General features: G+C 53.7%; 1 protein-coding gene across 3 annotated transcripts in view; it reads left to right on the top strand.

Annotated features, from left to right (window-relative positions):
• Positions 1–24,601, top strand: part of HIVEP3 (HIVEP zinc finger 3) — a 152,173-nt gene that overhangs the window by 28,500 nt on the left and 99,072 nt on the right. The window contains exon 1 of one of the 3 annotated variants that reach the window (XM_088022473.1): positions 6,655–6,733. The exons of the other annotated variants lie outside the window; for them this stretch is intronic. The gene's annotated coding sequence lies outside the window, so the exon portion shown is untranslated. Of the gene's footprint in view, positions 1–6,654; positions 6,734–24,601 lie in introns of those variants that run through there. 3 annotated transcript variants of the gene reach the window in all.

Genomic DNA, 24,601 nt, shown 5'->3' on the forward strand with positions numbered 1-24,601 from the left:
TTTGAAGGAGACCTATCAGGATGAGTTCACGAAATAGTCAAGGAGAATTAATAGGGGAACTGAGGGGAAGGACGGGGCAGAGAGGGGATGGAAGGGCAATAGGAGAAAGTAGAAGGCACATCATGAGCAAAGGCTTAGAACATGAAAATTCATACTGCGTTTAGGAAACCTGGGAGCCATCCGCTCAGGCCAGGCCCGCCCTGCAGGAGGATTTCAAGGCTGAAGGGTGGAGGTTGGAGATCTCACCTCCTGCCCTGAGAGGTCAGAAAGGCTGCAACGGAAGTGAGCCCGAACGGGGCTGGAGCAAGACCATTTCCAGATTTCTTTGTTGTTGTTAGATGGAGGCTTTCAAAGGTCCTCCACCCCATCCCACATTCGTGTCTCCTCTGGCACGTTCTGTGCCGTTTGTGGGGCTGTTCACTGTGGTTGTAATTATTTTCCAAGGGTGTGAATCCTCTCTGGAACCAGCCTGTGAGATGCACAGGCTCCATCGTGCCTCACTGGTCTGGCTTTGGGACCTCTTCCCGTCTGCCCACCCACCCCTTGCCCCAGGCCGGCCACAAGGGCAGCAGCAATCACTGTTGGGCACAAGCCACAAAAGGGGAGAGGGCTTTCAGGCCATCCCAGAATCCCCCTCTCCCCTTTGCTGCTCCTGAAACTTTCTCTTGTCTTGCCTGTTACTGTTTGCCTTGTCTTCATGTTTATGGGGTATGATGACATTCTCTCCCCCTGCTTTATGAGCTATTGTCAAAGACTAAGTCTTATGCATCAGAGCATCCCCCAAAGAGCCTGAGTGGAGGTGGGCGGGGGGGCTTCCTTTACGGAACATCTACTGCATGCCAGCTTCTTGGTGCTTACAATGCGTTTTCTCCTCTAATTTCATCAGTTCTCATTTAATCTTTGCAGTCTTTCCCTGAGATATGTTATCCTCCGCATTTTATAGCTGTGAAACCTGAGGCTCGGCAGAGTTCAGTGGCTAGCTAGTGTCAGCCGGGACCTGCACCCCAACTGTCCTAATCCAAGCCTGAGAAGTTGACGCGCTCCTGCCGCACCTCCCATTGGCGAGTGCAAAGCCATGTTCAGAGTAAATGTTTACTGTTACTGATGATCCTGCAAGTTGGTCCCTTGGTGTGGGGAAAACCTGTTCTCAGCAGCCAGGAGAGTGCGTGGCTTGACTAATCATCTGATTTCCTGGAACCAAAGGCCCCGCCCTCCCCACCTGGGCACCGGGGAGTCTCCACCGCCCCCCTTCCAGAAATGCTGGTGAAAAGCCAGAAGGAGGCAGACACAGGACTCAGGCGAGGCCAAAGCGTCAGTGTGAAGTATAGGAAAAGAGGCTGCTTTTGTCATTTGGGGCAAACTAGTCAGTGGGCTTGAGGCTGCCTGCCCTCTTAGAGTCATTTACTGGATGCAATGGTCAGAGGGGCTGAAGTCTGTCCTTAGCATGCTGTGGATACCTGTGACATTCTCGGCACTGAGTAAGATGTGGTTGTGCACAGAGCTGCTGGACATAAAAGGGGCAACAGATAGAGGAATGTGATGACTACATACATGGGGCACATGCCAGACAGTCCATAGCAAGTGCTGGGGGTTCACTGAGAAGGAAGGAGCCAGTGCCCCCTGGGGGAACAGGGAGGCCTTCATAAGGGCAGTGGCCTCTGAGCCGACCTGGAAGGCTTGAAGGGGAGCTGGCCAAGCAGATGCAAGTGAGGGCAATAGTACAGGGGACTGCATGTGCCAAATGCACTTGGCAGGTTCAGAAACCATGAGCAACTCTATAGGGCGGGAGTCAAGGGCGGATAAGGATGGTAGGCTTGGACAGGTAAACTGAGGTGCGGTTATGAAAGGTTATACACAGGGTAGTTTAGTTGGGCAGGGACCCTCCTGACTTTGTCCTAGAGAGTTCCACATGTGTGAAGAATGGATTGGTGGGAGAGGTGGGCAGGGACCAGGGAGAAGCCTGCCCTAACTGGGAGATGGTGGTGACCTGGCCTGGACAGTAGGCATGGAGAAGGGATTCTGGCTTCAGTCTTGGGGTGCTGGGTGCCCCCATTAGTGAAGGCAAACAGTTTGGGAGGAGTAGGATTTTGGGTCACAATGCGCGAACAACATAACTATTGCTGTTGTTTATTGAGCACCTACTAGGTGCTGGATACTCCATCAAGGGCTCTACTTCAGTAGCTTTTCAAAGCTTTACCGCCACCCTTTGAGATGAAGAAGTCAAGATCAGTGACATCACGTACTATGCCCGAGGTCACACAGGAAGCGTCGGACTGCCATCTGAACCTGGGTCTGTGTAGCTCGGAGGCCCCTCTGTTACCTACAGTAACAAGGTCAGGGATGAAGTAAGTGCCCCACTGAGTCAGGAAGCTGGAGACACTCTCCCCAGGGTTGGGGAGAGAGGTTGGGGCTGAGTCCTCTGGGACCCCAGGAGGTGATCTTTGTAAACCATAAGAGACCCAAGTCTCTGTGCCAGGAGAGGGGTGGCTGCCTCTGTGAGAAGTGAGGGCTGAAGTTTCATGTGTACAGATGATCTATGACGAGAGCACCCACCACGCATGCACACGCACGCACACACACTGTGCACACACAAATAGTAAAATGACACAAAGCATCCGAGTCCAGAAAAGCCTAGCCATAGGGGACCGGGTGGTGGAGAGGGGATGGCTGCTAAGTAAGTACAAGGCTTAAGCATAAATAATTGGAGGGCCCACAGGGTAGGTTGCTCAACCCCACTTGGAAAGCCTTCCCAAAAACACTGTGGCAGGCCCCTGCTCCTTAGGAATGATAGTGTGTTCTCAAACAGTGTCTGTAATTTGGTTGTTAGGAGTTGGAAACAAAATTTCACAGAGAGACAGCCTCCTAGATGACAGATCAGATGCCAGCCCTGCCCTCTGCTATAATCTCTTTTAGCCTGTGAAGTCTCTACAGTGTGATGTTGGCTTTACAGCAGAACCAAGCCCTGTGTGTGTGTGTGTGTGTGTGTGTGTGTGTGTGTGTAGCATTTCCATGGAAACAAGCAGTCAGTGATCTAACCTGGGACACCTGGACTACAGCCTCCTTGAATTGTAGCCCCAGACGTAGAATGAATCTTATCTCCCACCTTGCGTGCCCCCCCTCGGCCTTGCCCCCTAGCTTGGCAAATAGTCTTGTAGCATTTAGCAAGTTGCATGGGGATGATCTGTCTACCCGCCAGTCTCCGTCCTTGGATGGAGCTCCTAGAACACAGGTTTGTGAGTTGTATGTTCCCATAACAGGGAAGGGGCCTGATTCATGTGTGAGGAATGAAGGAATGTGGGAAGGCCCCCAGGGCCAAGCTCTGGGAATTTCTTAAAACCTGGCCCAGTTATATGCTGGGGATGGGCTGATAGGAAGGAACTGGCACCTGGTACCACCTGCCTTCTAACCTGGGATCCATCCAGCTACGGGATGGGAAGGGTGCCCCAGGCCCCAGGGTAGGTGTGGTGGCTCACAGGGAGGAGTTGGCCTCTGTTGCTAGCCTTGAAGCAGGACTGCCTGCCTCCATCCTGTGTCCTGAGCCTTGTGGCTGGAATCCTAAAGCCCTTCCAGCCTCTGATGAGAATTTGCACCAGAACTGGGGTGGGAGCTGAGTCTCCAGGTGGGGACAGGTAGCTTTGGTTGTAGGAGAAGCTGGATGAAGACTTCCAGCCTGGCATTTCCTGGCCTGGAGGGTGGCCACAGAGGCATGGGGCCTGTGGGTCTTGTGGGGTAAAGAGCAAGATCCTTGGAGGTTCGGGGGAGTCCAGTGTGACTGTGAAATTCCTCCTTACATCACACCCTCCTCCCTTCTCCTCCAGCTTGCTAAGGTCAGCTCAGGACTGTGTGTATGGGGACTGGGGTGGGGACAATCCCAGGCTGCCTGGATGGGGCTGCACAGGATGAGTCTGGAGGGGAAGACAAATCCCAAGCGACAGAAAGTTGAAACAAAGGAGCGGTCCAAGGAAAGAGCTCCAGCAGGGGAGCCATTCCAGCCATGGCACATCGGCCCAGCTTCCCAAGCAGCCAATCCAGGCTAGCTGAGAAGCCCCCCTTGTCCCCCAGCTCCCAGCCTAGACCCCTGGAGCCTCAGCCACAGCTCTTTGTTGGATCAGTCTGCCCCTCCTTGTATTTTTGTCTTTCAGTTTGCCCCCAAGATCATTCATTCACTTAACAAACATTTATTTGTAAACTTGTCAGTCCTGGTGGGAGAGAAGAACCAAAATGGAAGTTCCTCGTCGCTCCCAAGCTGGAGAGAGGGGCGATCTCTCCCAGCTGACCGCAATGCGGGGAGATGGGTGCATCTCTAAAGGCAGGAAGCACTGAGCTGCCTGTGGCAGCACAGGAAGGGACTGAATCCACCGGGAGGTTCTAGTGGGGCACTCCTCAGAGCTGGGGGAGGACACTCACCATGGTGCAGGAGCAAGGCTGTCGTCGGAGCCTTTGCACAAATGACAAAAAGTCCCTCCTCAGGGCATAGGAGTTATGACAAGACATCCACTTTCTCCTACCTGGAGTTGTTTCCACCAGAAATGGTAAGCAGGGCAGTGGGGACAGGGCAGGAGTGGAGTGACGGGCAGGGACCTGACCCCGGGGGAACCCTGTCCCTGTTGCCCTAATCAAGGGAAGGACCTGTGTCGAGAGCAGGCTCGATTCAGGGTGTGAAGGGCCACAGGAGGAGCGGAGACCGCATTTCAGGCAGAAGAAAATTCTGCACAGACCCCAAGGAGTGAAAACTGGTGCAGGGTTGGGGAGCAGGGGGCACTGGGCAAAAGTCATGGATGGCTGGGCTGTGGGGCCTTACATGCCAGGTCAGGGAGTGTGGTCTTCCCTCTGGGAAGAGGGATGACCCAATTACAGCTGAGATCGGGCTCTGGGAGCTGATGGAAGTTGGGGACACTGGGGTGGTGGCGAACAACAGAACAGCTGGGAGGCTTGGCGAACGGCCAGCAGGTGTGCAATTGTGCATGTGAGTGCGCAGGCCCCGTGGCCTGCAGCTATCCCACCTCCCTTCACTCCCTGTAGGCCCTGGGGCTATGGCTTCCTCCCTGCCCCCCAAGTCCCCCACCCCCACTGGCACCTCGGAGTGTGGGGCCCCTTTGGAAGTTGGGGCTCCCTCCATTAAAGCCGTGATCTGGAAGGGGTTTGTTTGTTCTGACCCGGCTTTGGAGGGAGCGTGGAGCCTCTGCTGGAAGCTCTTGTATGGAGAAGGCATAGAAATCCCCAGGGCCACTATGTCCCCTGGACCCAGGTGGCCTCTGGTCAGAAGGAACCCACTCCCTTTGATAGACAGGGCCTTGAACTTGAGGGCATGGCTTTGGAGCCAGAGGAAACCTGGGGCCTTCTTGGAGGCCCTCCCCCATCAGAGTAATGGTCAGTCACCTTGTGGGTCCTTGAGCTTTCATGACCTGGAGGATGCCTCCCTCAGTTGGCACCCTGGTCACTGAGGTTGTCCCGCTGTAGTCCTGACTTTGGCCCCCGTCCCGATAACCTCCTGAGGCTGTTCCGGGCCAGCAGAAGCTCGGCTAGAGTCAGCCAAACCCAGGGTCAGCGCTGGCTGCTCAGAGTGGAAACCGGGCAAATCACCTGACTTGTCTGAGCCTCGGGGTGCAAGAATCTGTAAAATACAGATTCTGGTGAGGTCTCCAGGCCCCCTGCCATTCTGCTCCCTTGGGAAGCAGGCCGCTGGGGGCCTGAGTGGGGGCTGGCCCAAGTGTGCTGGGGACTGGCCAAAGCCTGGATTAGTGTGATTCAGGTCCCAAGTCCAGCAGCAGCTTCTGGTAAAGTCAGGCCGTTGGGAAGCCCCGGAGTGTCCCCCCACCCCCACCCCAGGCTGGAGCCCAAGGAGGCCGCCCCCCACCCCCGCCAGGCCCGCCCCGCCCAGAGCTCAGTAGGGCATCTTCCCGCCTTGGGAGGCGCCGGCTTCTCGGAGCGGGGCTGGCACCGGGGAACGAGGCGGGGAGCGCGCACCTTGGGGACGACGATGGACGCCCGCCCGGCCGGGTGCGGCCGAGGCGGGGCGCCAAGCGGCAGGGCCCCGGGCGGCGGCGACCGGGGCTTCCCTGACTGCCCTCCCTGGAGGGCCCGGGAGGAAATGACAGCGCGGGAGCCGGGGCGGGCGCGGAGGGAGGGGCGGCGCCCGGAGTGACACGGCCTGTCACCGAGGAGGCCGCCACGCAGACCCTCCCGCGGCCGCCGTGAGCCGGGGATTCCCCAGGCGCAGACCCTCCGCGGCCGCCGCCAGCTCGCCGTGCCCCGGCCCAGTGGGACCCCGGCCGCGGCGGGGGGTGGGGGGGGAGGCGGGATCCCAGAGCGGCTGGCATCGGGGCCCGGGCACGCCGAGGCCGAGCGGGCCGGAGAGGCGCCCCGGGCGGGCGCCGGGGTCTCCCGGGCTGGGCGACAGGAAACTCTGGGGAGTGAATGGAAAGAAGTGGGTGGTCCGGCCCCTGCGACTTCCCCTGACATCACTGCCCAAATAAGGAGCTTCCAAGCGGCCGCGGGGCGGCCCAGAGCCGCGCCCGCCGCCGGCGCCCGCCCGCCAGCCCGCCCCGCGCCCACCCCGCGCCGCGTGGGCCGCCTGCGAGCGCCCGGGGCACCGCCGGGCGGAGCCGAGCCGGGCGGAGCCGAGCGAGCGGGCGCTGCCGAGCCGCGCGGAGGCCGGGCGCGCAGCCCAGCGCAGCCCAGTGCAGCCCGGCGCAGCCCAGCCCGGAGCAGCGGAGCCGCGGCCGCCCGGCAGGTAAGCAGCGAGCGCCCAGCGCGCCGCGCCCCGCCGCGGCCTCGCAGCCCCGGGGCCCCCGCACCGCCGAGCGGCGAGCAGCCCCGGGCCGGTGGGCAGCGAACGGACTGGCGGGCGCCGCGCCGGTGGGAGAGGGCTGGGCGCGAGCGCGTGTGCCGGAGGGCGCCGGTGCCAACTCCCGGGACCTCTGGGACTCCTCCGTGGCCTGGGGTTGCCTGGTGCACGCGCTTTCCGCCTGTGTTTCCCAGACGCTACTTCTGTCACCGCCCTGGGTGACACAGGCGTTCCCGCGTTCACACTTCTCTCGCACACTCGCGCCTGGCACAGCCCCGCTCGCCGCTGGCATGCGCAGCCCCGGGTGCCCTGGGCAGACCCTCACCCCGCCACGCCTCTCCGGCCTGGCGCTGCCTTTCCCGGCGGGCCCCAGCACACCGGTGGGGACTGCCGAAGGGCTTTGGCAGCCCCGGCCGCCCTTCCCCCTGGAGGCGGTGGCAGCTTCAGACTGTCACCGACGACCAGCCTGGTGCTCCTCGGGCTTACTGGGAGTGAGTGAAACAACGTAGCTCTGGCTCTTCCCGCCCCCCTTGCAGAATGGCACCTGGCACAGGGGGTACAACCTCGGAGGAGGGGGGGGCTGTCTCTGGCATGGTCGGGAGGGTGTGGTGACTGGCAGGGAGCTACTCCCGGCCTCCCCGCCTGGGTGTTTCCAGAGTGGCTCCTACTCGGTAGGCATTTCTCTGGGCACCCTCCCCTGTCCTCTCAACCAATGCAGCGTGCCAGGAGTGGTGGCGGCTGCAGAACAGGTGCAGGTGGTGTCGGCCACTGCATCTTGCAGGGGGCTCTGCTCAGTGGCTACAATTGCTCATCTATAAAATAGAAAATGTATTCATTGATGGTTTGATCAAGGACACAGCGGAAACTGATAAAGTCAAGTTAGGAGCCCATCACTCAGTGGCTCTGGGCAGAGTCTTTAATTTCTTTCAGTTGCATTTTATCATCTGTAAAATGGGGCTGAGGGTCCGCAGATGAATGTTGTCAGGGAGAAGTGAGATCATTTAAGTGAAAAAAAAAAAAAAAAAAAGCCCTATGCATGTGCCGCGTACCATGGCTTGGATGATTCTGGGCTGGTATTTGCCATGGCTCTGCTCTGTGATTTAGGGCAATTGAGTGTCATTTCTGTTCAGTCACCTGCAAGAAAGGGGGCACTAATAAGTGTCCTGTGTGCCTGCTAGCAGAGGCCCCAAAGCATGTTCTGTGGAACATTAGTTCTGAAAGCCGTGCCATGAGTAAAGCTTTCTCTGTTCTAGTAAGTTTGGCAAATCCTGCAAGGTCTTTATCATGCTGCTGGCCATTTACAATCCATACTGGCAAATTAAAGGTTCTGAGAAGTACGGCAGTAAAAGAACCTGTTTAACATTGTCAAGCCCAGAATTTTCCCAGTGGACCCTATAGCCCTTTTCAAGTTGCACGTGCTTGCACTCCTAGGAAACAGTGCTTCTGAGGCTACCAGCAGTGATGATGTGGTGGTGTGGATTTGCAACCAAACTTTGGGAGCGAAGTTCTAATTACCTTCTTGAATGAAGAGTAGGCAGAAGCTCAGAGTTGTTCAGTGGCTTCCCTGAGGTCACACAACTAAACAGCAGCCCAAGATAGTGGTAAAACAGGGACCAGATTCCTCATCCAGTGCTCTCACCCCATTCAGTTATATCCAGAAGTTGATCATTCTCTTCTGGAACCAGTTTTGTTGTTTTGTATGGACACTCTGCAGAATATATTTGACAAACACGAAGATTGAAATGATTTGTTGTTGAATGAATCAAAAGATGATTGGGTAGCTACTGTGTGTCATTTGTTTGGGGGACGTTAGCATGTAAAGATGTAGAACCTCCGGTGAAGAGTAATGGAAGCAGAGTCATCACACACACACACACACGTGCGCACTGACTCCTACACACTCACCCATCAATTTCTAAGCACAAGTCCCTCTCTCCCTGCGCACACACATGCTCACACACTCGATCCTGTGTACTCATTCACACATAGATCCCACCCCTACACACACCCTCCTACATATGCACACTCTCACTCACCTGCTTCTATGCACACACACCCCCACTCCTATACACATGGTCAAACACATCCATCCTGTTGTGCTCCAGGCTACATCCAGGAGGCACGTGTAGCAATGGGCATGTCCCCTTGTCCCCATCTCCCCAGAGCCGGTAGGGGTGCCTGGCACCAGCTCCCCCAGATGAGTACTGAGCATATAGGAAGCCCTTGCAGGGCCCATCTGATGTTTGCATTTCCCCAGCATGGTTCCATTTCTCCCATCCTCTGCCATACTGATCCCCCCACTTTTTTTTTTTTTATGGTCAGATATCATTTGGTCACACATGTGACTGACAGTTCTGGCTTCTGTGTTGTTTTAATCAACTGTCACAGCTCTGTTAGGGCAAAGACTTTGTGTCACTTGTTTGATTGGAATCCCCAGCTCCTAGCAGAACGCCTGGCACCGAGGAGGGGTTCAGTAAGCATTTATTGAATGAGTGAGTGAGTGAGCGAGCGAACAAGGGACTGCAGGCTGCTGGGGGTGGGGGGCTGCGACCCAGGCCAACATCCAGGGGGCACTTGCTGAACATGTTTCCTAAGTGCCTGCTGGGCCCCAGTCCCCTTTCTAGGGCTGACAGCACTGAAAACCATTTAATCCTCTGTTCATGGAGGCTGTATTCCAGCGGTGAGAGAGAATGACTAGTAATGGACAAGATAAGGCTAAATAGTGATACACACCTTGGAAGTGTAACTTGTTAGGGAGGAACGGGTGAAGCAAAAGTTGGGGTCCAGGGAGTCCTCTCGTGAAGAGTTGGCACTTATCCCGAGATCTGAACCATGAAACAGTGACAGCCATGCCAAGTTTTGGGGAAGGAGTACCCCGAGCAGAAGAACATCAGGTACAAAGGCCCTGCATCATGAAGGACCTGGGCTCAGGGCCCGTAGAGAAGCCACACTGGCCACTCCCTGCTGCGTCCCTTACCAGCGCCCCTTGGAGGGGGCAGTGCCTGGTGCCTGACCTTCGCGGTTCAATCACTAAAGCCAAACTTGGTGTGGCCTGGGCTTTGGGGGCGGGGCGGCCTCCCCTCTTGTCCACCCGCACACCCCTCCAAAGGAGGAAAAGGTTGGACTCCTAAGGCCCCTTCCAGCTCCACTGTAATAAAATCTGATGCTGTTTGCAGGAGGTTCACAACATTTCAGGTGGTCCATCTGGAGGGATCGTGAATTAGTTGCGCTACTTCCATTATTAATAACCATGATGTCATACATCTGTGCAGTTCCTGATCGGCTGCAGAGCACTCTCTCCTATTATCCCTTTCGCTCTGTGGGCTAATCTGCCAAGGGGGGAGGGCCTGCAGAGGGGGGTATGGTGGAGGGGAGAGAGTTCAGTCCCTGCCACACGGCCCCTGCAGGTTCATCCAAGCCACTGATCCAGCCCCTGGATCCCTGCTTCCTCAGCTGCAAAGCACGATACAGGAGAACTTGCCCCCTGAGACCCTTGGGGGTGTGAAGAGAGACCCAGCATGTCCAGAACCTGACACACAGTCATAGGCACTTGGTACCTGTTGGCTCCCATTTGAAAGGTGAGGAACTCAGAGCTAAGAGAGACTGTGGCTTTTTTGGTCTGCTTCTGCATCTTCAGTCTTCCCAGTCTGGGGCTGATGGGTGCATAATAAGCTTTGGAGAACTATTCTGTTGAATGCATTTGCCTAAGGTTGCAAGGCTAGTAAAGGGCAGACCTAGGACTCAAACTCAGGACTTTGGGTTCCAAAGTCCTTTTCATAAACACCACAATGTTTGGGAATTGTTGTCATGGTGAATAAAGACAAACCTTTACACCCCATTTGTGGATGATCAGAATTACTGTCGCTCTCTTCAGCATCCTAGAATTGTAAGGTTTCAGCTTCTGAGGTATTCTTTGTAAAGTGTGAAATTCTTTGGATTTCATAAGAAACATTTTGGAACCCTCTGGAAGAGGTTATAGATGTGAGAAAATGCCCCCCTGAGGACTGAGAGCATGGTTCTTTCCCAAGGGCCTCCTTTGCTGTCGCCTGAGGGTTTTTAACGGAAGAGTTCCAAGACCCACCCCAAATGATTCAAAGCCTCTCAGGATGGCATGTGGGCATGTGGAGAAGCGCCCTGGTGCTAGAAGGTCAGCCTGGGGATGAGAAGCCCAGCCGGCTGGGTGCCCGGAAAGTCTGGCAGGCTCTGCCTCTAGTCTCCATGCGGCCTAAGCTGTGGCTCTCACCCCCTCGTCCCAGGCCCACACCAGCTGCATGGTGGGAGCATGAGCTATGGACACCCGCAGGCCCAAGTCTGCATCTCCTCCTTTCTGGCATGTTCCTGGGCCAAGTCCCTTTACCTCTCCTAAGCCTCAGCTTCCTTGTCTGTAATAAGAGAACGCTAACACTGACCTACATGGTGGCTGTGTGGGGTGTAGGAAACTACCTCTGTCAGGCATCTTATGAGATGTCTGTGCCTGGCATGTAGTAGATGAACAGCAAAGAGTCGTGTCAGTTGTTAATATGAAACATGGCATGCTACTAATAAAAACGACAGTATTTGTGAGTTGGCTACTAAAAGGTTCAATAAAAATGCATCAATTTGCTCCAAACAGCAGACCTTTGAAAAAAGGGTATACGCCAGGTCATCAACACCAGTCCTTGGGCTAAAGAGTCACCAGCTCAGCCATGTTCCTGCTTCTCTTCATCCCATAGCCCCAGCTCTGGTGGAGAGCTGAGGGCTGAGTGGGGACCAGGGCCAGTGGTGCTTGCCATGCCTCTGACAGATCCATTGGCTGGGAGACGGGGTGTGAGGCTTGGAGGTCAGTGTTGATGTTCAGGCTTGGGCTCCCCCCCATCAGCCTGCTCTCCCATCCCCAAGGCCATTGTCCGGGGCAGCTGGGGGGAAACCCCTGGCTTGTGAGAAATGCAGAAGCTGTGCCTCTAACCTACTCTATCATTCATTCGTTTGTTCACCTGCAGTGGATTGCGTCCTTCCATGCGCTTGGCTCTGGGCTAAGCACTAGGAGAGAGGCTGTTTCCTCGAGAAGCTCTGAGTCTGGCCGATCCAACCGCTCACAGCCACGTGGCCACAGACAAGTGGCATTTCCTCTCCAGATCTCAGTTTCCTCATCTCTGGAATGGGACCATTCTGGCTCCTTTTCCAGAGGAACGTTTTGTTGTTTTAAGGAGCTATTTCTGGAGCGCTCGGTGTTGGGGTCTCTACGAGCATGGTCGGGCAGAGCACAAGGGCTTTGGAACCAGAAGGAACCCCACTCTGCTACTGGCTCTGCCACATACTTGCTGTGTGATTTGCTGCATTTTTAAACTTCTCTGTTTCCTTTTCCTCCGTGTGTAATGTGGTTATGACAGCTTTGTTGCAGGGCACTATGAGTGTTAGGTAAGATGATGATAGGGTGTCTGGCGCTCAACAAATGTGACCCCCATTTCCTTTCTGTGTGGCTCTGGGCTCTACTGTCCCATGTGTGGCTGCTTTTGGTTGAGTTCCCTCCCCGCATTGCTGCCCAAACTCCTCAGGTACCCAGAAATGGACACAGGTGGGCAGATAGCCAGATTGGAACTCGAGGAAACCAGCACATGCCCCTTGGGTGAAAGTGGGCATGGGAAAGTGGGGCCAGCCCAACAGGAATCCATGGTCAGGGTGCGAAGCCGGGAGTCCTGGGTTCTGTCTGGGACCTGCGCCAGGTCGCTGTGTGCCATTTGCCAGTTCCCTCCCCTCTCTGGACCTCAGTGTCCTCCCTGAGGCCAGTCTGCAGGATCCCCTGGCTTTCTTCCTGTTCTGAGAAGCCTGCAGGCCTTTGATATACAAGTGCTGAGTGGCCACAGTAATGGAGTAGGTTGGCTGGGTGCAGGGATTTCACCAACTTTTTCCAGCCTGGGCTTTGCTGGAATTGACTGTGCCGAGAGGCTGGCAGACAGACTCTGGACCAGGAGACTGTGGTTTCCAACTGAGAGAGCTAGCTGCTCATGGGACAGGAGGCAGGTGAAAGGACATTAATGGCATGAAATTAAATTAAAAGAAAGGCATTACATTTTTTTTTCTTAAAGAAGGCCCAGAAGCCTCAAAGCCATCTGCTTCCCAAGTAGCTTTTCTCTTATTTGAATTAAACAGTATGTTTGGATGGGAAGAGTTTGTTTTCAGGTTATCGGGATGGATGCGAGAGATGGCAGAGCAAAAGTGAGCATCCAGTTATTCATTTATCCAAGATCTGTTGAATGCTTACCAAGCATCAGGCACTGTCCTAGGCCCAGAGGTACAGCAGTGCCCAAAGCGGACAGCAGTGGGTGCTCTCCTGGAGCTTATAAACCAGCAGAGGGAGGCATACAGTGAACAAAGGAGCACTAAATGTGTACTATGCCAAATGGGGTGAGTGCTGTGGAGGAAAATAAAGTAGGGGAAGAAGATAGAGAAAGCCAGCAGGAGCAACTCGGGGGACTCTTACTTGTAGGATGGTCAGGGAAGTTACCACCGATAAGGTGACACTTGAGCAGAGCCACGCAGGAAAGGTAGAACTGAATAGAGGAATTTAAGGATTTTTTTTGTCCATGGTGTACATGGGGGTCTACAGAAAGATCCTATTTGAAGCTGAAGTGGTCAGCTCAGCCAGGCAGCTCAGACTCTGAGCTATCCTGCTTTAGATACAGGATACTGAATCTAATTCCTGATTGTTGATATAGCAACACTAATAATAATAACAGTGAGCTGGATAGGGCTCTAAGTGAATTGGGCTTTAGGCCTTCATTTGCCTGTCTGCATAGACCATTTCATCCTAACCAGGTGGAAGGAATCACCTCCATGTTGCAGATGTAGTCTCTGAAAACTGCATATATGGAGTGACAAGCCCAGGACCATATTCCAAGTGAGGAGTGGAGTGGACACCCAAACCCAGACTCAACTGCTCATCAGACGCCATGGGTCTCCTCACAGGGCAGCTTGGCACCCAGCATACTACTTTGCATGCAGTAAGGGTTGCTATTTCTTGAAAACAAAATCAGTCCAGAGACTAAGAAGCTATGATGGCTAAATGCAAGGTGGGATCCTGGATTGGATCCTGGAACAGAAAATGGACAATAGTGGAAAAAGTGGTGACATCCGGATGAAGCTTGAAGTTTAAGTTCATAGTAAAGTGTGCCAATATTGGTTTCTGAGCTTTGAATGATGGACCTTGGTTATGGAAGGTGTTAACATTAAAGAAAACGGGGTGAAGGGTATATGGGAACTCTCTTCTATCTTTACAACTTTTCTGTCAATATGAGATTATTCCGAAGTGAAAAGTTTATATAGAAATAAATGAATACATCCACATCTATTCCAACTAGCTGGCCTCCTCAAGCTTCCTGAGGAAAAGGCGTAAAAGGTCATGAAGTCATCGAGTCCCTGCTGTTAGTGGTACCCCAGTACCCCTAGTGTGCCACCTAGAGTTGCCTGGGTGAGAAGAAGCAAAAGTAGAAACCAAGCTGTGGCATCACATTGGAGGAGGAATGTTCTCTTGGAGGCATCTCCCCTGGAGACTGCCCCCAAATGAGTTTCTAGTATATTGTATGACCTATATTTTAGGCTATAGCAAGTATGCCCTTTACATGTGATGGAAGTTCACCAGCTCATTTTCGCTTGATGCTCTAGCAGACAGATGGAAACCTAGTTTTATCTGTAGAGCTGTATCACGTGACTGTAGGAATCGTAGTGAGTAATGGCTGGGAAGGAGTGGTGCCAGGTAGTGAGAACAGAATCCGAGAGCTGGAAGGGCCTATTAATGCGAATCTGATTTTCTGTCAGGGTAGAAAACATTTACGGCTAGGGAAGGGTGTCTCTTGGATTGAAGGAAAGAGCCTGGGGTCAAGGGATTCTGAGGTTTGGTCCCTTCTCTCTGGGATTCCCCATTTACAAAACAAGGTGAGTCTCCGGGGGCCCTCCAGCTGAGAAGCTCTGAGCCCAGAGAAGGTGATTGGTCCAGGCTCACCGCACAACTGCTGAGCGACGTAAGTTTGCCTGCCTTGGTCTCCCAGGGGTTCCCAGGAGGCTAATGTCACTCCACACATTGCCTTGGCATGTGAGCATTTGGTGTTGCCCTGAAATATAGGAGGAACCAAAGATGCTCAGATAGACAGGAAGCCATCATCATGAGTCTGTTAGAAAACATTTAACGTTTACAAGAGTAGGAGGGCCCTCCAAGATGGGCTCTTTATTTCACTAGGCTCTGATCTTGTGAAATAAAGAAGTGCAGCTCTTCCCAAGGTGTGTTCCAGAGAACACAGGTGCAGAGGGATGGGAAGATGTGTTACCGGAAGGAAATAGAAGTTCTACAGCCAGGTACCTTAAGGGCCATATACTGCAGGACTTCTGGGTCTCTAACAGGCAAGACGTGCATTGGAAATCTCCAAAAAAGTGTGTGTGGGAGAACATGTGTGCACATGTGTAGAGGTAGGTATTATGTGCAGTTTTCCAAGCTTGATTGATCAGAGAACTCATATATATCTCATACAGATGTACATGTAAGACATAGGATATACACATAGGAATATATGCATCAGGAATGTGTGTCTGTATCAGAAGAGTGGCTGGACGAGAATTCCTTACAAAAACGTGGGGGGAAACACTAAAGTCATCTGAGGTCAAAGCTGAAAAAACCAACACGAATGCTAAATTGTGTCTCTAAAACTTGGTTCTGCATATTAGTTTCAGCATGTTGGTTTCACACATTTTTCCGATTTTGTTAATTTCTTTTTTTCTCAGAAGCAAAGTGGCAAATGGCATGCAAATGATCCTTCCTCCTCCCCTCTGTGCTGTGTTCATGTGAGACAGAAGTAATGTCATTGACACAAGGGTAGCCGAGCCCATGTGACAGCTCAGTGGTGGGTCTCTAACCCAGAAACCCACTTGTGACATTGGTGTTTGGGGAGCTAAGAAAGAACCCCATTAAAAAATGCCACTAAAGGCTAAAATCTGGTCTTTGTCAAGTATGGCTTTTTGCATGTTCGATCTGCACTTCCGTATACACAGGTGTGTTTTTCACACTAAAAGGAGAGCATTGTTACTGGTCCACATGCCTGTCAGTGGGCGTGCCCATGTAGGTGAGGACACCCTTTGATTTGATGATGATTTTGAGCCCCGAGGCTAATCCTCACAGCACTCGTGGGTCCCAGCCTTTCCCTGTTCCACCAAGCCCCCAGGGGAGGGTCCTATAAAGGGCCTGCCTGCCTTGTCAAGCCTTTACAGCTGCCCCCACCCAAACCCTGCTCCTCATCCTCCAGGCTCATCCCCAAGCATGGCCGCGTCCCCTCTAATGTGCAGGGTCCAATTCTGTTTTGTGATCACCTCTGTCAGAAACTGAACTTCAGTTTCCTAACCTGGTATTATGAGAACAATATGCTCTGAAAGTCTCCACAGATAAAGCAAAGGAGAAATCACAGAAAGAGGAATAATTTCAGGGGGAGGGATTCTTTCTCTATGGCTTAGCTGGAGGGAAGCTTTGCAAACATCTCATTCGAGGATGACATGGTTGGTTCAGCTCATCCTTCAGACTCTGGCTTGTCCTGCATCTGAAACATGTGACCCTAGACATCATATGGAGTCTTCAAGCCGCTCTTTGACTGTAAATGTGGGCTGATGTCAGCATCTCCCTTTTAGGGTTTTGATTAAATGCTGTGAGCTTGTGGGGAGCCTAGAACAGGTCCCAACACACAGAAAGCTACCTGTTCATTGTCATCACTCTATGAGAATGCCATCCACTGAAAAAACGGGCAAGTTTTTAAAAGTGTGCAAAAGATATAAACAGGTAGTTCACAGAATGGCCCATAAACATAGGACTAATGCTCTAGCTACCAAAACCCAAAAGATTATAAATTGGAATGCTTACAGATGGCAACAATGTGAAAACAAATAGAGATCTAGTACTGGCGAGGGTCAAAGAGAACTTGCGGGTCTAAATTGGTATCACTGAAAATGATAAATGACCACGCCTACTTCGATCCAGCAATTCCCCAGCCTTAGGGAAATGCATGCACACAAAGATGTGTTTGTATGAGGGTGTGCCCTTCGGTGTTTCTTTGCAGTAGGGAGAAGCTGGAAATGGCCTCAATGTCCAGCAGTGGCAATGCTTACAAAGATTATGGTGCTTTTGTACCATGGAATACTAAGAAAGAAGTGAATCTAGAAGCCCCGACCTGGGGAGACATTGCCAACATATTCTTGACTGGAAAAAGGTTTCTGTGTGCTATGTTTAAAGCAATCCCATTTTTATACAGAGAAAGTTAAACAATTCTGTATGTGTCTGCACATTGAGATCTGTTTCTGTGCTCATGGAAACAGAGTGGGAACATACCAGGGAACTGTGAGTGGTAGTTTCCTCTGGGGAGTAGAGTTTGAGGGGGTGAAGGGGGCACTTGTCCACATTGCACATTAAATACTCCTGTGTTTAAAAAAAAAAAAGATAAAAAATAAAATGTTAAAGAAAACAAAAAAGGAAGGCCGAAAAAAACCCGAAGAGCAGAGACTAATGTCTGAGAGGTGATACTTGACAAATGTGTCACGCAGTGCCTGAGCTTAGTAAGTACCCTTCTCCTTTCCCCGCCTAGACTCCGTGCCCTCCCCACCCCCCGTGCCCCTCCTCTGACCGTCCCTGTGTTTTCCCTAGACTGCAAGCTCATAAACATGTAGTGATTCCAGCCCTGGCGATACACCGAGTGCCTGCCCTCAAGGAGACCCCAGTCTGGGGAGCCCCCCTGTCTCATTTTCTAACAGTTCCCGGGGGCCTCTCTTCTTGGTCCCCCTTCCTCCTGTCCCCCAGCAGGTGCCTCTCCTCACCTTGCAGTGTGGGGCCATCTTTGTCACCAGCACATTCTGAGGGGTGAATCTGATCATTTGGGTCAGGTCTGCTCACCGGCTTGGTTTTCTTCTGTTTCTGTTGGCGGCTCGGCTTTCCCACCCCCGGGGCATGTGGGCTTTCCTGGGTCCCTTCCCCCACTGGCTTCCACCTGGCCCTAATGAATTCCATCATGTCTGCTTAAAATCACTTTACTTCCAATTTGCTAATTTAATTCTAGTCTTACAGAATTTTGGCAACCCTGCCAAATTGGGTGCCAGATGCAGATTTAATGAGCATATTTTCAGTTCTTTCTTTCCTGTCTGCATGAAGATGCTGAAGAAAACAGGGTTGGAACTGGTCCCCACGGGGCTCCCTGGAATATCCCTCTCCGGGTTTGACCCTGCGCCACTGGGCACTGACCCTCCCGCCAGGTGTCTCCCTGTCGGACAGGAAGAGCTCGTGTTCTCCTCGGGGAAGGGAGTTCTTGCGTCACCCTCCCCGTCCTAGAATCTCCAACCCAATTCCCATCATTTGGACTTCACAGGAAATGTATTTGGAGAAAATTGCTTATTTCCTCTGGCCCATGTCTTCCAGCAGCCATGTGCAGCTCAACAGATGTTCCAGGATTCGTCTCTTCTGTTGAACAAACACACATCGAGTGCTTTCTAGAGTGATTTCTCAGTGTGGTCTGTTGACTACCTGCAATAGCATTATGGCGGGGGACAAGGGGCTTGGGAAAATGCAAGGTCCCTGGGCCCTGCCCCTCGCCTACAGAATCCGACAGTGTACTGGGTGGAGGCTGGGATTCCACCACCCAGGGGACGCTTGCACCTCCAGCATTCCCCTGCGTTACTTCATTTCAGATTCATACCAATCCCTGGCGGAGACATTTTTATCTCCAAGAATAAGGCTCAAAGAAGTCCAGTGGGTGGCTCAAGGCATGTAGTGGTGAGTATCAAAGCTGGGACGTCACTGGAGGCTTTGGATTTGAAGTATAGGGCTCTTTCCCTCTCCTTGTCACAGCGGCTCAGGACCCATGGTCACGATGCACCGCTCAGGACTGACTCGCAGCCTGTCTGTGCCTGCTCTCATCACCCACATGGGCCGGGCCCTACTTTCCAGGCGAGGAAACGGGGACTCTGCTGTTTTCACTGCCAAGCCGCCAGGCATGCAGCGGCTGTAAAAGCAGGAGCCAGGACCCACACCACATCTGAGTCTCAGTTCTGTGCCAAGCGGTGCAGAGGGCTGAATGGAGAATAAACGGATGTTCCTTCAAGGAGCGGGAGAAACGAGCAAAGCTCCCCGGCTTCAGCAGCGAAGGCTGTGCCTTTGAGCGCGTCACGTCTGTTTCTGAGCCTTGGGCTTGTCCTCGGTGCAAGGATAACCCGGGTTGGTGATGTCCAAACTTTTAAAATAGTGGCAGCTCCCCCTCTCCTCACTTCTTTTTAGCCCAAATAACATCTTACACAGAATCACAGTATACACAGAGACAAAACTGAAGACACTTGCATGGCTCTGGGCTTTCTAGGAGGCAATCTGGAGGCATCACATTTAGCATTTAGCATGGGTCACTTATGGGAGCCCTCCCCCACCCCAGCCCCCCGAAATGACGTGGTGGCTATAGCCTCAGCTTTGGAGTCTGGCACATGGGGGTCCAGTCTGGGCTCTACCACTCTCTCGCTGTGTGACCTTGAGCAACTTGTTTGCTATCTCTGAGTCTCAGCTTCTCTGCAAAGTAGGGATGATCATAGTCGAGTCCAGGTGAGGAATAAATGAACCAAGTGTGTGCAAAACACTCAGCACAGGACCTAGCATGTAGAAGTTGTGTTAACTCTTGTTTCCCTTTGAGAGATAAAGCATGAGAAATTCAAGTCATGGCAAGTATTTCCCAGGGTCCTATGGACACCATGTCATCTGAGTAGCGTGGACAGTAAGGCCCAGATATTTGTTGGTCTCTATACTTCAGCACATTTTTTTAGCCCCTACAGAGGGTAAGGTCTTGTTCTTAGAGGAAACCTCCCAGGGGGGTGAGGGGAGCTCTGGGAGGAGGCCGGGTTTGGACCTAGCTTCCCAGAGGGAGCTCCCGGGGCAAATGGCAGAAGGCTGGCAGGGCTCGCCCCCAGCAAAGGCAGGGCAGGGGACCACCTGGGCTTGTGAGAGTGTCCGCTCCCTTGTTTGGGCCCCCCTCCCAGGCAGGGCCCAGTCACATCCCAGAAGCCCGAGGAGGGGTGAGGGCAGAGCAGCATGGGTGTCAAGGCCGAAGGGGTGTCTAGTGGACCCCAGTGTTTGGCGGCAAGAGGTCAGAGAAGGAGAGGCTGGGGTGCTGGAGGGCCCTGCAGCTCAGGGGTGGTGAGGCCAAGAAGGGGGGGGGGGGCAGCTGTCCACGGGGGTGAGGAGGTGAGAGTGCCAGTCCAGCCCTGCAGTCAGATCCCTGGGGGCCAGTCCACAACCCCCCCCCCGACCCAGTGGTCACCAGTCCCTGGAAGGGCCTCTCGTGCCCGCGGGGCCTCAGCGACAGGGAGCGTGAGGGTGTGAGAGCCAGTGGAGCACCAAGGAAGGGACGGTTTCCACCTCAGCGAGGTTATTTCTGGCTTGGCTCCTGCTCCGGCAGTCACTGTGGAAACTGCACGTGCCTGGTTCAGTGTGGAAACATGACGAGTTTCCTAAGGGCGATGTGCACTGAGCAGGCGACCAGGAAGCTGCCACGGCGGCTGCTAGTAGGATGTGAGTGTGTGTGTGCCTGCCCTGCTCCCCCCCAAACCACCACCCTCATCTCCTCCCTCCCTCCCTCTCTCTCTCTCTCTGCCTGTGCTGCCTGTCTCCTGAAGCTATATTTGGGGGAGATGTGTTCCGTGCAGCGTGATAGGCAGAATAATGGCCTCCAAAAGGTGTCCATGTCCTGATTCCCAGAACCTGTCACTGAGTTACTTTACATGACAAAGAGCAATTAAGGCAGCAGATAGAATTGTGGCTGCTAATCAGCTGACTTTAAAATAGGGAGATTATCCTGGATTATCCACTTGAGCCCAGTGCTACCACAAGGCCCTTTGAATATGGAAAAGGAAGCAGGAGAATCAGTGTCAGATGTGAGGAAGGCAACACCAGCCATTGCTGGCCTTGAAGATGGAAGGGGCCATGAACCAAGGAATTCGGGCAGCTTCTAGAAGCTGGAAAAGGCAACAAAAAATGGATTTTCCCTAGAGCCTCTGGAAGAAATGGAGCCCTGTGAGCCCCTTGATTGTAGCCCAGTGAAACTCATGGATTTCTGACCTCCAGCACTCTGAGATACTAAGTTTGTGTTGCTTGAAGCCACGGAGTTTGATGGTAATTTGCTACCATGACAGCAAGTCGTATGCCAGGGAGGCTGGGTCTGGAATGGCGGGAGTTCCTCAGAGGGGAGAGTCGCAGATGTGTTCTTCTGTTATCCTGACGTCTGATCACAGGTGCCCGCGGGCCAGCTTGCTGTCCCGGTGGGAAAGTGACTTCCCCCCAGGGAGCATGGAGCTCTTTAGACCCCTGCGCAGGGTCTCCTGCGGGCACACTGTGCACATGCTGTCTGCTCAGCCTGGAGTGTTACCCCCATTCCCTCCACCAGCCCTCAGATTCCTCAAGGCCCCTTGTCCTGTCCCCTCTAAGTAGCTTCTGACACCTGGTGCCACCCCTGGCGGACCTGTCACTCTGGTGACTTGTGTTGTCTACGTTTTAAGCACCGGCGTGCTGCTGCCCCTCCCCCACACCCACCCACCCGCCACACACCAGGGAATTGCCAGAACCTAGAAGGCTGAGTGGATTCGGCCGGTGGGAACCGGTTGTGCCCAGGCTCCTAGGAGCCACACTGTGTGTTCCAGGGTCTAGACTTGCCTGCAGGACGCCCAGGGTCAGTCCTGGCCACTCACTCTGACCTCGGGCAGCTCACTTCCCTCCTTCCTGGTGCCTAGGCTGGGGGTGAGCAAGACCGATGTGAAAGGCCTTGAGCGCGCTGTGGTCCTGGGTCAGCTCGCTGTCAGTGTCACTTTCCTCTCCCCGACGTGCGGCCCAGGAGTGACAACCACCCTCTCAGCTGGGGCAGATGCCACCCCCTGCCTGGGAGCCCTTCTCCTCTTGCTTTCCTGGGCCCCTCCCATACGCCCGGACCTGGGCAAAACCTAGAAAAAACATGGGACACCAGGGTCAGGGCACGGGTGAGGCCGGTGAGGTGCCCCCGAGTCCGAGGTGGTATGTCCCTCAGTGTCACACAAATGTGGCACAGAAGGTCTAACGCCACACTCCGTCTTCTAGATTAGGGAAGAGGACTGGAGGGTGGAAATGCCTTGCTCGAGGGCACAGGGGGAGCTCGCGGCAGAGCTGGAACCAGAACCCCTTGTCACCTTCAGCTCCGGCAAGTCCCCTCGTCCTCCAAGTCAATGCATGAGTGAGTGGCTGAGTGAGTTTATTACTCCAACATGTATTTCCTGAGTGCCTCTTCTGTGTTAGGGGCTGGGCTATAGCTTGGGAACAAGACAAATGGCCTGGTTCTTCCCTGAGAACTTAAATTCTTGAAGGAGAGAGTAAGTAATCGTGCATTAGCTCCTTAATTACAGTGGTGATGAATGCTATGCCAGGGATGGTCAAGAAGTCATGGGCTGTGCATGGTTGTGCAGGTTATGCACTGAGTAAGTCCATGTAGAGGGCCTTAAGTGAGTCTTCATTTAAGAATTGACAGTAGAACTTGGAAGACAGGACCCCTATGTCCTCAGAGGAGTAACACAAGGCCATGGGTAACAAGCAGGAGAGCAAGGCCAGGAGAAGACCCCTGAATCGCAGCCCTAGCTCCTTACCTTCTCTCTCTCACATACAGTCAGCCCTCACTGGGGGTCCTAGAGGAGGAGCCCCACAGCCAGAAGGGCATAGGAGACCAGCAGGAGGAACAGGGCATTGCCCTGTCTTGGGGGTGCAAAGTTTCTGTTGTCCTCGATTGGATGCCTGTGATGGCAGAAGGCGCTGGAATCGAGGCTTCTCTGCCTGGACAAAGTCCGGCTTACAGCATTGCCTACTGTCTGGAATGTTGGGCCTGGAAGGAGCCTGGCTTCTAGGAACTAGGTGTCTCCCTCCCACCAGCTCACCGTAGGGCTTTGTACCCTCACCTCTCTGGTGTTTCTGTTTGCGTGAAGAAAGCTCGCGGAACAGCATAGAGATAGGCATGTACGGTTGTTTTGTTGAAGCGCCCTGTCTGTCGGGTGAGGCCCCAGGCAGCTGTGGGGTGATGACCTGGGGGCCGGTTCCACCTCTCCTACACCCTGGCTAAAGGGCTCCAGCCCTCCATGAGCTGCTCCCCTCCCTGAGCCTCACTTTATGTAAAATGAAAGTGAGAAAGACCAATCACACCCAACTGTGAAAATTGAAGAAAAAAACAAACAAACAGATATAGCAAGGGGATTTGAAATCCTTGGCTCATAAGGACATAGTAGTTGCCACCAAATGAGAGCATTCCTTCGAGGATCAGTAGGGCACCTCATTTCTTTGCAGAGTTGGAGACCCATCTGGGTTTTCAGGAGGAGCAGAGAAGGAGGCCTGGTTCTCTCTGTTTGTTTTTCTTAAATGGGGAAGAATTATTCTGGCTGGTAAATACTATCAGCTCCCCAGCAGGGAGTTAGAACAGAAGGGGTTCTTTAGAGATGGGCTTGTCTGGTCTTTGGTTTGGCAGATGGGGCCATGGAGTCCCTGAGAGACACAAGGGCCAGCAGCAGGCTCTTCCGGGTCCTGGGGCCATGGCGCAGAGACAGACAGCAGGTTCCCTGGGAGAACCTTTTGGTTTAGGCGGACTGGGGACCTGCCAGTTTGGCAAAAATCAGCTGTTCCTTGTCCTGGAAAGTGAGCTCCCGGACGTGGTGACATCAGAGGCGCCAGCCTGGAAGGCAGGCCGGTGGTCGGGTGCTTATTGCACACACCAAGCACTGAGCCGAGCGCCGTAGGACAGACAGTCCATGTTGTTCCTGCCCTCGAGGCGCTGTCTGCGGGGAAGACAGACAGGCAGAAGGACAAGGAGCACGGGGTGGTATGGTTGGTGTTACAGCAAAGTTCCGGATGGAGGGTCAGGAGCAGGAGAGAAGGGAGTTCTAGCCAGCTCCCTGGACAGCGGTGGGGCTGGAGCTGCTCAGAGGGTTCAGGGGTTCAGAAGGAGGTTTTGCCAGAGCTGAACTTTCAAAGGATGGGTGGGAGCTGGCCTGGTAGAGAAGGGGAGGAGGACCCCCCCCCCCCCCACCGAGAGCAGGGACAGCGTCAACAAGGGTTTGAAGCCCGGGAAGAAGACCATGTGCTCAGGTAGTTGAAAGGCAAGGGGTGAGGGAGAGTGTCAGGAGAAGGGGGAGGCTGGATGGTCATGGTGACCTTGTGGGGAAGAGGCTCTCACCCCTCCCAGGGGAGTCCGGATTTCTGAGGGCAGTCCACAAGCATCAGAAGTGGTCACGGAGCACCGCACTGTGTGCCTCTTCCACGATGCAGATACCACTCATCCCACGGGGAGAGTGGACTCAGGGACAGTGGGGTGGGGAGGAGCTAACAGACTGCAGGCACTTGAGGAGCCAATTCCCTAAGGACCTGGAGGCATATGGGACGTGCGGGGAGAGGGAGAGGTCAGTGATCGTTCCTGGACTTCTTAGGATGCTTGGGTGACTTTCAAGACCCACACGCTGAGATTTAGAATCTGACACTGGACTTTGGGCTGCTCACCTGGGACTCAGCAGTAGAGACCAGGTTGGGGTGGGGCTGTGAGCCCCTTGGGGTCCCAGTCCCTGGATGACACCCCCATCTGCTGGTTCCCTCAAGAGGAACCAGGAAGAATGTGTGGATGCTGTCGGGATGTTGATTCATCTTCACCAACCCACCTACAGATATTTTCCCCTGTTACCCAGGGGTAGTAAATTGAGAGAACTCAGTGTTTATTCCCTCATTTATTGTCACCAGTTATGTTCAAGGCTTTGTGCGTGATACAGAGATGAATCAGGCACATCCCG

The sequence above is a fragment of the Eumetopias jubatus genome, unplaced genomic scaffold (genome assembly GCF_037043125.1).
Source record: "Eumetopias jubatus isolate StellerSeaLion01/CBP00866 unplaced genomic scaffold, mEumJub1_p1.0 scaffold_4, whole genome shotgun sequence".
Classification (NCBI taxonomy): domain Eukaryota; kingdom Metazoa; phylum Chordata; class Mammalia; order Carnivora; family Otariidae; genus Eumetopias; species Eumetopias jubatus.